General features: G+C 40.9%; 1 protein-coding gene across 1 annotated transcript in view; it reads left to right on the top strand.

The window, feature by feature from the left end:
• The window catches only part of LOC137348057 (unconventional myosin-Id-like), a 552,237-nt gene that overhangs the window by 343,547 nt on the left and 194,463 nt on the right, over window positions 1-14,227 (top strand). The window lies entirely within an intron of this gene.

Below are 14,227 nucleotides of genomic sequence, written 5' to 3'. Positions count from 1 at the left end.
TTAGAAGATTGTGCTGCAAAACTAAGACAATCTTAAAAGGGTAATAATCAAACTACTCATCACCATGCTTCCCCTTCTATGTACCACAAAATAACAATGGCCCACAATTTTCTGGGGGAAATAACAGAGTGTTTAATGTATACACTATCCACAAATGGATGGATGATTGTCGCTGCACCACCATGAGCCTCACGAAAATGGGAGCTCACCATCAAACTCCCCTTGAGTGTCAAGAAATTGCTGTATTTGCATTGTTAAAGCAGATTAAACTTACTCTGGAAAGTATTTGACAACATAAGGTCCCTTTCAGTGACTAGACTAAATGTTCCTGCTATCCCGGTCAACTTCGGAGGCCCAGAAAGAACAATTTAAAATTTTGAGACTCCCTCCTGCAGGTAGTAAATTGTTCCTAGAGCTTTTTTAAATGTTAGATTTTAAATTTTACATTTTTTTCTTACTTTTCCATTCTATTTTATTTTTCTCACAAGCCAGTCTTTCTATCCCTCTCTGCATTTTCCTGTATATAATTTGACTGTAATTCCCCCTCTTCTCTGTCATTCCTCTGAGTCTTTTTGTATCCTATATACCCATTGGTAAGGAGATAGTTGGTTCTGTCATTCACCACGGTCCCAGATGCCCTGTTGACCTCATTGCTCATTATCAACACACGGTTCCAGCAATTTGCAACACAAATTTTTCAAGCTGATGGGTGAGGATGAAATCTAAAAGGGGCACACATCAAGATGCCCCTTTACAGAAAATTCTGGGCCAATATAAAATCGTAATAATGGATTGAAATGAATATTTAATAAATTATTCAAGATATTCTCTCAGCGTCAAAGTATCACACTAAAATATAGAAGCAGACTCCTCCGCATGCTTCTGACTCAATGTTGTGACACCTGGTACCTTCCTCATATGTAATCCATTACAGCTATGCAACTGCAATCATTTAAGATCGAGTGCCATTGCAATCAGTTCTTATTCGCCAAGAATGTTGAGTGGGATCACTGTACCTTCCCACTCATGTTTAAATTATTTTATATTGCGCTCCAAGTTGCATGCTATTGCAATCTTTATAATACACATGTAATGAATTTCATATAATAAAAGCAAAATACTGCAGATGCTGGAAATATGAAATAAAAACAAGAAATGCTGGAAATACTCAGCAGGTCTGGTAGCATCTGTGGAGAGAGAAGCAGAGTTAACGTTTCGGGTCAGTGACCCTTCATCGGAGCATTTCAAGGACAGGCCAGGTTAAGCACAGCTCCATATTGGCAGTTAAACTTTAAAATACACACCATACCACAAACTACCTGTGAGCAATGCCATTGTAGATCAGCTAGTTAAAAACGTTTGCTTGTACTCGGGCTGTTTTTACAGGGACCTTCTGCAGTGATATTCTATCCATTCAGTCAAGTCTTGGATCTCTACATTTTTCACACATTTACTTATATACACCGTGCTATCTTAATAATCATGGTGGACCTACATAATGTCAATTTATTTTGTATTAATCTATTGTGGATTATCACATGGATTGTCACAGTTGTTGGGCCTCCCAGGGGGATGTTATCTTCCATCAGTTGCACAATGTATCCTGATTACCATCTGCCAAAGCATCACTGCTAACAAAAAAATACTTGATTTGAGTAAATATTGGCCAATAATCCAATTTGGGATTCAGCTAATGATTATAAATCTTTGAATTTTCACTTGTGATTTAGGATGTTCTAATCGCACCCAGTTGAACACATAGTCACTCCTGTTAGGTGTTCACAATATTAATTCTATTTATTTAAGGTAATACATTTCTGTGGTTTTAATCTCTACAGGAGCTGTCTTTTTTCCATATTTATATGTTATGTCAATATATGATCCATATTTGTGTGTCTTGTTAACTTGGGCAGTGTTTACCCAAAGGTGTTCTATTTTCAAGCCCTTACCAATACAAAGATGTGGAAAAAGACCAAGTAATTGATTTAAAAATATAAACCTGTGTTACTGCAATAAGGCAGTTGTGCTGCCTAGAATATAAAATAGAAGTATTTTTATGAGAATGAGTGTGTTAAAAGTATGAAATACAGCAATACATTATTTTTGCTTGTCAGAAGACAATGTGACATAGCTGAAAAATACACAGAAAGAGGAATGAAATTCCAAAAGTGTTTGCAGGACTCCGTCCTCAATCAGAACCAAGGCAGGTAGATGGAGCTGTGGTGTAGATCAGCCGTGATTTAACTAAATGGCGGGAACAGACTTGCAGGGTGAACAATGGCTGACTGCTGTTCCCATGTGCTTACAAGGGGAGAGGTGGTGCTAGATCAGGTAGATGAGTGAAAGATGGGTGAACATCTTGGGATCATGATGTCATTAACTTCCAAATAGAAAGGGGGAAAGTTGGAACAGAATCAAGGACACCGGATTGTAATAGGGCAGATTTTAGGAAGGTGAGAAAGCTGACTCCTAATAAATAAAAGGTAAATATTAGTGAGTTAGGTAAGCTAAAGCAGGGGCAAGGTGCCAGAATCTGACAGGATACATCTGAGGATTCTGGGAGAAATGGCGAACAAGTAACAAGGCCCTAGAAACTAAAGGGCTGGATTTTATGCTCACCCCCACCCTCCATTCAGGGTCAGAGGTGAGGGGACCCATAGAATCATGATGGGAGGCGGGGGTTGGAAGGTCCGTGGCCAAGTGATTTTGCTGGGGCGGAAGAGGCCTTCCCTCCCAGAGGCCAACTGAGGCCCTTACAGCCACTTAAGAGCACCCCGCCTCCCCCACCGCTGGGATTTAAACAGTGGTGGGGGTGCCTCCGCCACATGGGGAGGGTGCCTTGTAATACGAGGTCTTGGTTGGGAGGAGGGGGGTGGCCCACGGAAGACCCCCACCAGCAAAACCTGCAGCTGGCCCTGTGATAGGCCAGCAGGTCTTGGAGGCAGGATCCCAATGTTTAAAGCGATCTGGAACAAAGGGGGATTGCTCCAGGGAGAGGGGATGCTCCCCCCCGCCACCTTTTCGGCCAGGCGCTGAGAGCCCTACCAGCTGCACAAAATCCAGCTCATCAGGTTTCTGTTGAGAGTGAATGTGTGCCAGTGGACTGAAGAGTGGTAAATGAAATATCCATTTTCAAAAAGGGAGACAGATCGGGTAAAAACAAACCAATTAGTTTAAAATCCATGATGGGGAACATTTTGGAATCTAAGATGAAATTGCTAAATATCTAGGTGAAGAGATTGGTTGCATACAGTTTGCCTTCCTAATTGTTTCCTGTACTTCCATGTTAACCTTCTGTGATTCATGTACAATAGCACCCAAATCCCTCTGAATACTAATAGAAATGATCAGAAACTCTGGCTTCATTTTCCTTTCAGTATGGTTTTAATTCGATTTAAAGCATTGTGTGGGTGTTTGCTTTTAGAATAAAACATTACAGAAGCTATTTTGCATCTTTCTTTTTAGTTGCAACCTGACTTTCATTTCCTACTCTAAAGCAGATGCTGTGTGCACAATGAGGGCTCCAATTCACCACATAAAATTAGATTCCATTTTATTATTGAGTGACACTTACTTAAAAGTACAAAACTCTGGGTGGGTCATCCTGTTTGAATGTGAAGAGCTAGGGAATATATTTTATTGATTTTTTTTTTACCTTTATTCTCATTCATGCACTTAAAAACACATAGGCTACCCTCATTTCCTGTTGAAATGTGTCAACAGTGTAAATAACTCAGTCTACAGTTTCCGTCCCGGATCGACACAGACAGACTGACTTAGATAAGTTTAGGCCCTGAAGCCTCATCAATCTGTTTTGCCTCATGACATGAGTATTGGGAATTCACCCACAATGTCTATTTGGTTTTCTGGAGAAGTAGAGATTTAGTCTGAGAAAGCGGATGTTATATTGGCTTTGTATGTATTTTGAATTTCTATTTTCTCATGTAAATGTAAGAATGTAATATAGACTTATTCTTACAAGGAGTTGTTTTTGATATCTTGAATATTGAGGCGAAGGAGCACTTGTCAGATACTTACAGTCTCCAGAGGCAAGGTTAGCATATATTTGAAAAAAGAGAAACAATCAGAAATTACATCCCTTTTGTGTTTCCACTCATTAGACTTTAATTATATAAACAAAACAAAGGTGAATTTGTTAAATGTTAATAGAATCAAAATATATATAATCATAGAACAGAATCATAGAATCTTATAGCACAGAAGGAAGCAATTTGGCCTATCTTGCCTATGCTGGCTCTTCGATGGGCTGACATGTTTAGTCCCAACCCCCAGCTTTTTCCCCATAATCCTGAAAATTAGTTTTCTTCAAGTACATGTCGAATTGCCTTTTAAAATTTCCTACGGAATCTGCTTCAGCCACCCATTCATGCAATAGGTTACAGGTCTGAATAACCCTTCCTGTGAAGGAATTTCTCCGCATTTCCCCTCTAGTTCTTTTACCAATTATTTTAAATCTATGACTGCTGATCACTTGCCAGAGGAAATAATTTCTCTGTACTTGTTCTATCGAAACCCCTCGTAATTTTGAATACCTGTATTACGTCTCATCTTTACCTTCACTGCTCTGAGCAATCCCAGCTTCTCCAATTTTTGCACATAACTAAAATCCCTCATTCCTGGTATCATCCTGGTAAGCCTCCTCTATACCCCCTCCATGGCCTTGACATCCTTCTTAAAGTGTGGTGTCCAGAATTGTGGCAGATATTCCAACTGAGGCCTAACAAGAGATTTGTAAAGGTTTTGCATGACTTACTTGTTTTTGTATTTAATGCCCAAATTTCTTATAAAGCTAAATATCACATACGCTTTTAACTGCCTTCTCAACTTGTCCTGCCACCTTCAAGGATTTGTGAATATGCGCCCCCAGGTCCCTCTGCTCTTGCACACCCGCGAAGTAGTACCATTTAGATTATGCTGCCTGTCCGTGTTGTTTCTCCCAAAGTTAATCTCTTCGCATTTATCCATATTAAATTGCATCTGCCATGTATCTGCCCATTTCACCAGTCTGTCTATGTCCTCCTGAAGCCTGTTACTATCATTTTCATTATTTACAACATTGCCAAGTTTTGTATCATCTATATCCATGTCCTGGTCATTCATATAAAACAAGAAAAGCAATTATCCTAATACTGACCCCTGGGGGACCACACTGCATAATCCTCTCCAGTCAGAGAAATATCTGTTCACCACTACTGTCACGTATCCCTTAGCCGATTTTGTGCCCACGTTACCAGCTTCCCCTTAATGCCATGTGCTTTTATTTTCAGGGTATGTTTGTTATGTGATACTTTATGAAATGCCTTTTGAAAGTCCATATATACAACACCTACACTATCTTCAACTCTCTTTGTTACTTCATCAAAGAAGTCAATCAGGTTAGTCAGACATGATCTGTCTTTAACAAATCCATGCTGGGTCTCCCTTCTTAATATGTGTTTCTCCAAGTGAGAATTAATTTTGTCCTTGACAAGGGTCTCTAGTAGTTTTCCCACCACTGACATTAAACTGATTGGCATGTAGTTATCAGATTTATCCCTGTTCCCTTTTTAAAACGGGTATAACATTTGCAATCCTCCAGTCATCTCTGGCAGCACTCCAATGTCCAAGGAGGACTGAAAGATTGTGGTCAGAGCTTCTGCTATCTCCAGCCTTGATACCTATTTACTTTATCTCAGCCTATCTATGGTATTCGCCTCAACCACTCCAGGTTGTAATGAGCTCCATGTTTTCACCACTCTTTTTATTTGCTTTATTTCAGAAATAGCCAAGGGTCCACCAAAAGGAGTCTATCTTTTATCTTTTACCTGTGATATTTTCCAGCATTTTCAGTTCTTATTTTAAATTGCCAGCATTTATAGTTTTTTTTTTTACTTTTTAGTAACCTTGCTTAGGATCAACAATTTGGACAGAAACAAAAATTCCATCACCATCAAATCACAGAGGTTTATAAGGCAGAAGGAAGCCACTTGACCCCCATTTAGTCTGTGCTGACTCTTTGTCAGAGTAATCAAAAACTGATCCAACTGTTCTGTGCTCTCCCCATAGTTCCTGTACTTCAAATATTTATCCAATTTTCCTTTTAAAGGTGCAATGATCTCTGCCTCAAACTCTCCCCATGTCAAAGCATTCCATGCTCCAGCAACCCTCTGAGTAAAAAAAAAATTCTCCTAACCTCTCACCTCATTGTCTTCATGATCATTTTAAATTGATGAACCCATGTCATGGACTCACCAGCCAGAGGAAATGGTCTTCCCCTAATCACTATCAAAATCCTTCATAAGTTTAAAAACCTCGATTAAATCTTCTCTGCTACAGGATGTTCTACACTAACACATCATACTTCTGCATATCTGTAAATCATTGTGAGTGCTAAATTAATAAAAACCGAGAACAACTTTAGATTTCAGATTCATGCTCATTTGAAACTACATTAATAATACTCAGACTTGTCCCTCCCTATCTCTGTAATCTCCTCCAGCCCACAACCATCCAAGATATCTGCGCTCATCTAATTCTGGCCTCTTGTGCATCCCTGATTTTAATCGCTCCACCGTTGGTGGCTACTCCTTCAGTTGCCTAGGCCCCAAGATCTGGAATACCCTCCCTATACATCTCTGCCACTCCACCTTGATTTCCTCCTTTAAGACATTCCTTAAAACCAAGCTTTTGATCATCTGGCCTAATATCTCCTTTTGTGGCTCAGTGTCATACATTGCTTTATAATGTTCCTGTGAAGTACTTTGGGGCTTTTTATTATATTAAAGGCACTATATAAATGTAAGTTGTTGTTGACTCAGTGCTACTGGCTATACTTTCTATCCATCTACTTGGAAAGTGTTGTACCTTCTTAATCTTGTCCCAAGGAATACAACCTCTTTGTTAATGTTCCTATTTTCCTCTGCTCATCATAGCCTCAAAGGAGGCCACTGTGAGAAAACAGTCCCATTCCTGGGCACTAATCCAGAACATTCTTGATTATATTGCATCATGATGTTCTGATGTGATGGGCATGCAATGGGTCCAGAAGCCAGTGAGTAATCTGTTCTAACCTAAGCATGCCAATGCTCTTAGCCAGTTCATACACTCATGAGGCCAGAAGGTAATCTTAAAGCAGATCACAAGACCCCCAAAAATATTGGGTTTGTTTTGCCATTGGGACAGCAGAGGTTGCATCATTTATGTTTTGGGGTGCCACGTGCAGTGGGAAAGCCATATATTGTCAGTTCAGACAATGTAGACAGTTGGACATTGATATCTCGGCAGTTGCCTCAAGGTAAAAGTACCTTCTAACTCCAACTCTTAAGAATAAAAGGACAATTCAAACATAATACCCTAACCAGTAACCACATCATTTCTTTTCCATTCATGACGGTAATTACTTTGCCTTATGATCTTACAATTAGATATAGTTGGAACAGTTTAAAGCACTGATTAACTCATTGTGAAAATGTGGGTGTGAGTGACTGAGGGTAATTTACCAGTTATAGACTTTTTTCCTGCAAGGTTTAGAGGCCTTGCTAACATTAATAATCTGTTATACTTCCTGTTTAGGAAACAGTGGTAAGGGAAAGAGGACTGGGCGAAAAGAGCTCTGGGTGTTCATATGTGTTTCACACTTTCCATTCTGTGGTATAATGTGCATATCACCTAAAATGCTTTTGAGAAAACTGTAATGGTGTTTGCTCTGATTCCCCATGCTCCATCCCAGTTAGGTTACTTTTTTCTACAGCTAAAGTAACCTAATGCAGTGATTAAATAGATTCCCTCTTTCAGTTCATTAACCCTTCCTCTCCTCAATTAAAAAGGAAAGCCAGCAACATGGTAGAGCTGAGGATTACTGTGGTCGTATTCAACTCTATGAAGAAAGGATGTGACTTTGAGACCTTCTCTGCGCAGTTTCAGATCTTAAGATGCATAAGTGCAAGTTTCCAAGAACATCATCATCGCCTCACAAGCAGAAAACACCTTTTTGTTACATAGGGGAATCGGAAGCGCAATTTCTAAGTCTGCGGACGATACCAAATTGTGGGATGTCCCTTCCTTTTTGGCCTCCTTGTCTCGAGAGACAATGGGTAAGCACCTAGAGTTGGTCAGTGGTTTGTGGAGCAGCACCTGGAGTGGCTATAATGGCCAATTCTAGAGTGACAGACTCTTCCACAGGCAGTGCAGGTAACGTTGGTTGTCGGGGCTGTTACACAGTTGGCTCTCTCCTTACACTTCTGTTTCTTTTCCTGCCAACTGCTGAGTCTCTTCGACTCACCTCTCTTCAGCCCCGCCTTTATAGCTGTCCGCCAGCTCTGGCGATCGCTGGCAACTGGCTCCCACGATTTGTGGTCAATGTTGCAGGACTTCATGTCGCATTTGCAAACGTCTTTAAAGCGGAGACATGGACGGTCAGTTGGTCTGATACCAGTGATGAGCTAGCTGTACAATACGTCCTTGGGGAGCGCCGCTGGCTCAGTAGGGTGTACATTCTGGGGATGTTGGCTGCCTCGAGGACTTCTGCATTGGAGATACGGTCCTGCCACCTGATGCCAAGGATTCTCCGGAGACAGCGAAGATGGAATGTGTTGAGATGTCGCTGTTGGCTGACATACGTTGTCCAGGCCTTGCTGCCGTAGAGCAGGCATTGTGGGATGTATTTAATACAAAAAAGATAATAGTGACAAAATGCAGGAAGACATGACTTGCAGAATGGGCATTTCATTGGCAAATGTATTTCAATATAGATAAATGTGAGGTGGTTCATTTTAGGAAGATTAAGGAGGCCACATCCTGCTCCTGGTCTGCAGTACAGATACACAAATCACTAAAAAGTAGAGCCACAGGTTAATAAGGCCATAAAAGAGAACAAGCCAAACACTAGAGTTTATTTCTGGAGGGATAGAATTGAAAGGCAGAGCATTCATGTTAAACTTATATAGAATCTTGGTTACACCACACTTGGAGTATTTTGCACAGTTCTGGAATCCATATTATAGAAAGGATATGGAGGCAAACATGGTTTACAAGGATGATAACACAGGGATGATAATTATCAGGAAAGACCGAACAGGCTGGAGCACTTTTCTCTAGAAAAGAGAAGGCTAAGAGGTAACCTGATTGAAGCCTTTAAAATGGTGATGGAGCTTGATAGGGTAGACGTAGAGAAAATGTTTCTACTTGTAAGTGATTCAAAAACGAGAGACCATAAATATAAGATGGTCACTAATAAATCCAATAATTAATTCAGGCGAAACACCTTTACTCAACAGGTGGTGAGAATTTGAAACTCGCCACCACAAGGAATAGTTGAGGCAAATGACATAGGTGCATTTAAAGGGAAGCTAGGTAAATGTGTGAGGGAGAAAAGAAGGGTGGGTGGAGGCTCATGTGGGCCAAGTGGCCTGTTTCTGTGCAGCTTATCAGAAATCCTGCGGCCGCTGCCTGTGATTTTCCATCCATAAAGGTGAATGGGCAATGGAGCTAGGATTTTCCAATAAACTCCTTACGAGGTCCCAGCTGTTAGGTATAACCTAGGAAAATTTAGCAGCACATTTCCCAGTGGAGACAGGGAAGTCCAAGGGGAAAGTCTTATCTGGGTAAACTGTAGTACCCTCCAGTCGAGGACTGCAGGGGCTGCATTTGTGGCAGGCTCAGATTAGATCATGCAACCATCATCTCAATTGCAAATTGTCAAACAAAGAATTTTGGGGGGGTTGTATGCGGGTGGGATTAGGCAGGAGAAAACTACATTTAAAAACAAAAAACAAAAATACAGTCTAGTATTCTCATCGTCATCAAGGATACTACGAATCTGGTAGTCATAAATGCAGTGATCATTCTAGTCATATTGATTAAAGATTCATCTATAGGGAAGCATCTGTACTACAACACAATGGCCCTATAACAACGTTGCGATAATTAGATTAGATTAGATTAGAGATACAGCACTGAAACAGGCCCTTCAGCCCACCGAGTCTGTGCCGACCATCAACCACCCATTTATACTAATCCTACACTTATCCCATATTCCTACCAAACATCCCCACCTGTCCCTATATTTCCCTACCACCTACCTATACTAGTGACAATTTATAATGGCCAATTTACCTATCAACCTGCAAGTCTTTTGGCTTGTGGGAGGAAACCGGAGCACCCGGAGAAAACCCACGCAGACACAGGGAGAACTTGCAAACTCCACACAGGCAGTACCCAGAATCGAACCCGGGTCCCTGGAGCTGTGAGGCTGCAGTGCTAACCACTGCGCCACTGTGCCAGTTTCCCAACTGGCTCTTATTAAAGGAAAATTTATTTTTGAAAGATAAGATACGATAAAGGAGCCAACACAACAGAACAACAACAGACAACAGTGCATTATGAATTATAAAAAAAAATCCAAGCAAATACACTACAGCAATCACTAACTAAAGTGTCATTAACCTTATAAACATTGCATTTGCTGGTACAAACGTCAGTCACTGGTTATCAGGGAGGGACCCCTGAGAGATCTTGACATTTTAAGGGTGCATTAGGTTTGTTGATGCAATGACATGGGAAGGTTTAAGCAGTTTTATCAAAAATTATTGATAAACTAGTGGCAAAAAATATTTAGGAAGAAACCTGCAAATCCTGAATATCAAAAATAAAACAGAAAATGCTGTAAATACACAGCAGGTCTGTCAGCACCTAAAGAAGAGATAGAGCAAAGCTTTGGGTAAAGATCAGGTCAGACAAAGATTCTTTACCCTAAATGTTACTCTTCTATTTCTTTCTTCAGACCCTGAGGGGCTGCAAGGTATTTCTAGCAATTTTCATTCATTATTCATAAATGTTATTTATTTCTCTATCTGGTCAGGTTAGGAGTTTATGCATCTGTTGGAGAATTTTTGGTCTCCCCAGGCTATTCCTTTACATGGGAAGAGCAGTCTGTATCTAGATGCTTCTTCCAGGTGGTACATGTAGACTGGCACACAGATTAGGAACATAATTCCAGTATGTATTGTGAGGGGTGGGTGGCATTGCCAGCATCTGGTCTCGCCCACCCCCAATCCATTCCTCCACCCTTTACCTTCCTTCTGCTTTTTTGTAACCTACTGACTGTTTGACTTACACTGTCTATTATATACAGTGTTGCTCTTCACAGCAGGATCTGTAGCTGAAAAAATTCGATGTGCCTAAAGCTGAATGCATGTGAGGGAGGGAGAGAGAGAGAGCTTCTCTCAGCTGCCAACGGTTCTGTGCATTAACGAGCTTCAACAGCCCTCTGGCCTACAGCCTATATCTGGCAGCTTTGCTGGGCTTTTCATCTTACTGGAACTCAGAGATCAGTAATGACCTAATCTGCTAGGCAACCTTGTATACTGTATCCTTGGGAATCATCATCTTAACAAAGGAAAAGTTCAGCAGATGTTTGAGGAATTTGTCACAACCAGAATTCATTGATATCTTTATGGTGCACGAGTAATAGCGAGTTTCATTGATATTGCTTGCTGCCTAAAGTATAAAATTAAAATCAGTAAGGAAGCCAGACTTGCATTTAAACAACAACTAATCACGTCAAAACATCTCAAAGCTGTTCTCAGAATTACTTTTGCAGTGTGGTTACTGTTATGTACGTAAATGCAGCGGCCATTCTGCAAGGGTAACATCTCGCATACATTAATGGGATGAGGGCAGAGTATTGGCCAGAATAGCAAAAGAATTCCCAGCTGTTCTTTAAGCAGTGCTCTGGGATCTTTAACAAAAGACAGAATGTCCAACAATGCATCAGTTCCATCAGTACTGAAGTGGACCAACAGCTTAGTTTATGTGTTGAATTCTTTAGGTAGGGTTTGAATCCATTGCCTCTACCACAAAGTGCTGCTAACACCGAACATCAATAGCTACAGAGTGTAAGCATTGGTTTCTTGCCAAAGGGTTGAGAGTTCAGGCCCAACCTTGGCTGACGCTTAGACTTTCTTCTCCTTCCCCATGAGACGGAGGTCAGGGTTCAGTGGTATCACTGACTTGGAGGATGGAATCACCAGCAAATTAATTGGTAAGTGTTAAACTCCAGAAAGCTTGTTATGGAAGGATAGTGCTGGAGCCTATCTTTATTCAGTTTCACATTTATTGTGCAAAGTGAAAGGATTACAAACATGTAAATGCTCCTCACTCAAAACCCTCCACCAGTCTCAGTGAGTGTCTGCTTATAAGTGCTCAAGTAAGACCCCAATTAACACCCTTCACCTGCATATAATCAAACAATTGCTATACAATTAACAGATTCCTTTCTTTCTTTTATTATACAACTTGGATTAACATGCTCAAACAACATTTCAAAATAAATTCTATATTAAGCACAAAGTATTAACATGCTCAAAGAACATTTCAAAATAAATCAAAATAAATTCCATATTGGGGACAAAGTATCACGTTGTGAGATACCCCTCCTCTAGCACCCCTAACAATTTCTTTGTACTAGTGTGAAACAATCGGATAGTTGATGACTTGCATCTACCCATTTACGTCTGAAGATTTCCTTTCTCTCCAGCATTTGTTTCAATCCTACAAGGTCAATACGTAGTCTTTTCTTACTCTTTGCAGTGTGTACATTTTCGCACAAAGAATGATTATCCACATAACAGGTATCCTGTCTTCAGAATGTCCCTTGTTCAGAATTTCAATAAAATATTTAACAAATAGAACCCCATATCTACTGCCTCCACAAGACCCAGTGTTTCTGCAGCTAAAGTGCTTTTAATGACCCATTTTATTTTCTTAGCTTCCAATTTTCACCCATCAAAATATTATGAAACCAGCTGCACTCATCAGCAATATTAGCATGTGAAGCATCACAAAAAATTAGCTTCATGTTCTTTGGATCACCTAAGGATGGGAACTTCAGTACACATTACTCCAGATTTAGTTTTTTTAATGTTTTATTTGCCCTTAAAACATTCTCAACTTTCGGATGTTTCATCATCGTGCTTAGCTCCAGCACATCAAAACTAGCATCAGGTCTAGTCTGAGTGGCCGACCAGTTTAATTGACCCTCCAGGCTTCGCAGTTGCTCATTCTCTGCTTTAGACATATCATCATCTTTCTGTGATGACCTAACACGATTAACCGGGATGGGAGTAACACTCTCTAAATAGGATCATTGATTTAAAGTTATTCCAGACTTAGTCTGCTTAATATCCAGACAGCTCCTACATATAGTTACCTTTTTGGTCTTTGATGGGCCCTACTCTCTCCTTAGTTATCCTCTTACTCTTAATGTATTGTTAAAACATCTTTGGGTTCACCTTGATTTAGCTTGTCAATATTCTTTGAGGCCCTCTCTTTGCTTTCCTAATTTCCTTTTTGATTTCACCCCTCCACTTACTCTACTCCTCTCAGCTTTCTGTAGTATTGAATTCTTGGTGTTGGACATGAGTTTTCCTTTTCTGCCTTACCTTACCCTGTAGACTGCTCGATATCCATGGGGCTCCAGATTTGGCCACCTCGCCCTTTTTCTTTGTGGGAACATGTTTACCCTGAATCCTTTGAATCTCCCCTTTGAATGCCTCCCACTGTTCTGCGGAAGATATTGGTATGGTTCTGAAGGAATACTTTGCGTCTGTCTTCACGAAAGAGATGCAAATATTGTAGTTACAGAGGAAGAGTGTGAAGTATTGAATATGATAAAGATAGGGAGAGGGAAAGTATTAATGGGATTAGCATCCTTGAAAGTTGATAAATTACCAGGGCCGGATGAAATGTATGCTAGGCTGTTAAAAGAAGCAAGAGAGGAAATAACAGAGGATCTGACCATCATTTTACAGTCCTCGCTGGATACAGTCCACTTTCACTAAATCACTCAGTTTCGTAAAATTGGTTGACAGAGCCCTCAACCGTGTCCGGCCCATTTCCCGTACCTCTGCCCTCAACCCTTCTTCTCCCTCCCAGAACCGTGACAGGGTTCCCCTTGTCCTCACTTTCCACCCCATCAGCCTCCATATCCAAAGGACCATCCTCCGCCATTTCCGCCACATCCAGCGTGATGCCACTACCAAACGCATCTTCCCCTCCCTTCCCCTGTCAGCATTCCAAAGGGATCGTTGCCTCCGCGACACCCTAGTCCACTCCTCCATTTCCCCCACCACCTCGTCCCTGTCCCATGGCACCTTCTCCTGCAATCGGAGGAGGTGTAATACCTGCCCATTTACCTCCTCTCTCCTCACTATCCCAGGCCCCAAACACT

This window comes from Heterodontus francisci, chromosome 33 (assembly GCF_036365525.1).
Source record: "Heterodontus francisci isolate sHetFra1 chromosome 33, sHetFra1.hap1, whole genome shotgun sequence".
Classification (NCBI taxonomy): Eukaryota; Metazoa; Chordata; class Chondrichthyes; order Heterodontiformes; family Heterodontidae; genus Heterodontus; species Heterodontus francisci.
The sequence above is the reverse complement of the archived record's forward strand: the minus strand, read 5'-3'. Positions and strand labels throughout refer to the sequence as shown.